Consider the following 2,500-nt stretch of genomic DNA (forward strand, 5'->3'; position numbering starts at 1 on the left):
GTCACTCTACGCCACGCAACGCAGACGACCAGCACCAACTCTCCATCTGTAAAATCTCCAGCTGCAGCAGAGATCACGTTTGTTTTTATCCGACTCACGACGGCAGCTCGTAAAATGACGCCGTGGTCTTTTGAAGAGGTTCAAACGCTCCTCGGATCGGTGGCCGACGAAAGAATCCAGCGAGAGCTGGACGCTGCAACAAGGAAGGAACAAACTCTACTGATCTGTCTGAACTGTTGACGGAGCTGTGTTCAGTCCCAAACAACAACAACACGCCGATACACCATGAGTAAACACCGCTTAACGTTACCACCGCCGTTGTTGTGGTTTCCAAAGACCACTGTTCCCCTTAGAGACGGGGTTAGAGACGACATTGATACATTTCAGGGGGGAGCTGTGGGAAACCAACCAGGGACCAATCAGAGAGTAGAGACCGGTAGAGTCCAGCAGAGTCCAGCAGAGGGCCCGTGTGGTGCAAAAGCACTATATCACAGAGGAAATAGAGCTCTCTGCCCCAGAACCTCGCGCTACCGTGGGGTGATTAACCCTCGCCCCTTTGAGGTGTCACAGGGTGAATGACCCCACAACAGTAAACACCTGACTCTGAGATGTTTCTGTTCATATTCGGGTCAAAGTGGATTCTGAACCCTCTGCTCTGTTTGTTGTTGTTTACAGTGTCAGAGTTCGGCCGTGTTCTGAGTGGTGTGCAAGACTTAGAGAGTGTGTGTGTGTGTGTGTGTGTGTGTGTGTGTGTGTGTGTTACACTAGCTGGTTTCATCAGTGCTGAAGTGTGTGAGCGTGTTGAGGCATGACACACACACACACACACACCCTCAGCTGCACAGTGCAGTTTCTGTGATGCCTCACCAGAGAGTGTTTAGGTATGTGTGACCACAGGCGGTGTGTGTGTGTGTGTTCTAACTTTAAAAGTGTGACTTTGGCAGCTGGTAATGCAAATATTAAAATACTACATTCTTTCTCACTGTGCGTCAAACTGAGCTGCAGCTGCAAAGCTCTCTGCCGTTTTGTTCAAAAGCTGAATCTGAAATCTCTCCCTCCACACCACGTAGTGTACAGTGTAGATCATAAATAACCGTTCACACCCCTCTAACAGTCTCAGTGCAGTAGTGCTGCTTTATAGTCTGTGAAGTGCACTGTGTAGGGAGTAGGGCACACTTTGGGACAGAGCCATCATTTTCCAGACGTGAGAAGCTCCTCCCTTTCTGTTTCCCGTTGGATTGTGGGACATTGTCCACTCTTACAGTCCTCAAACATCCGCTGGGTCTAAGGGTAGAGGTTCACTGCTGTTTGGAGACAGTCATCTGCCCTCTGTGCTGCGCTGGTAGCTGGAGGTTTCCACTAGGGGGCAGACCAGAGAAAGAAGGGAGTAAGGTGTCAGGGCTCCTGTGTAAAACAGAGGCAGGAGGAAGGTGATTGGTTGGCACACGCTGGACCGAGGTCTAAACGCTGCGCTCTGAACCCTGGCACACAGACGTTCTCAAGTCTTAGAGCTGCTTTCTCAGACAGGGATTAAGCCTAGTCCTGGACTACAGCCTTCTTTCAGTGGAAAATCAGGACTAGGTTTAATCCCTGTGTGAGAAAGCAGCCCTCAGCCTCTGGCCTCATCCACTCAGCTCTCACTAAACTCTTTATACGATTCTGCTCTGTTTTCTTCATCCTTTTACTCTCCTTTATTAAGTCCCCAAACGTTTGTGTTTGCTTTGTTTCTACTGTTTAATTTAGTTATTATGATGTACTTTTGCATTTATAGTTAATATTTGACATGTTTATAACAGGGCTGCCCGTTGTCACCGGTTCTGTTCACAATTTTTATGGACAGAATTTCTCGGCGTAGCCAAGTGGCGGAGGGTGTCCGGTTTGGTGGTCTCAGGATCCCATGTCTGCTTTTTGCAGATGATGTGGTCCTGTTGGCTTCATCGAGCCGGGACCTCCAGCTCTTGCTGGACCAGTTTGCAGCCGAGTGTGAAGCGGTAGGGATGAGGATCAGTACCTCCAAGTCCGAGTCCATGGTACTCAGTCGGAAAAGGGTGGAGTGCTCTCTCCAGGTTGGAAGTGAGATCCTGCCTCAAGTGGAGGAGTTTAAATACCTCGGGGTCTTGTTCACGAGTGAGGGAAAGATGGAGCGTGAGATTGACAGGCGGATCGGTGCAGCGTCAGCAGTAATGCGGGCTCTGTACCGGTCCGTTGTGGTGAAGAGAGAGCTGAGCAGAAAAGCAAAGCTCTTGATTTACCGTTCAATCTACGTCCCAACCCTCTCCTATGGTCACGAGCTTTGGGTAGTGACCGAAAGAACGAGATCGTGGTTACAAGCGGCTGACATGAGTTATCTCCGCAGGGCGTCTGGACTCTCCCTTAGAGACAGGGTTAGGAGCTCGAAAATCCGGGAGAGACTCGGAGTGGAGCCGCTGCTCCTCTACGTCAAGAGGAGCCAGTTGAGGTGGTTCGGGCATCTGGTTCGGATGCCTCCTGGACGCCTTCC

The 2,500-nt window shown here is 50.4% G+C and overlaps 1 protein-coding gene across 1 annotated transcript in view; it reads left to right on the plus strand.

Moving 5' to 3' along the window:
• Positions 1 to 2,500, plus strand: part of LOC136673539 (transmembrane and coiled-coil domain protein 3-like) — a 17,647-nt gene that overhangs the window by 984 nt on the left and 14,163 nt on the right. The window lies entirely within an intron of this gene.

The sequence above is a fragment of the Hoplias malabaricus genome, chromosome 17, assembly GCF_029633855.1.
Source record: "Hoplias malabaricus isolate fHopMal1 chromosome 17, fHopMal1.hap1, whole genome shotgun sequence".
NCBI lineage: Eukaryota > Metazoa > Chordata > Actinopteri > Characiformes > Erythrinidae > Hoplias > Hoplias malabaricus.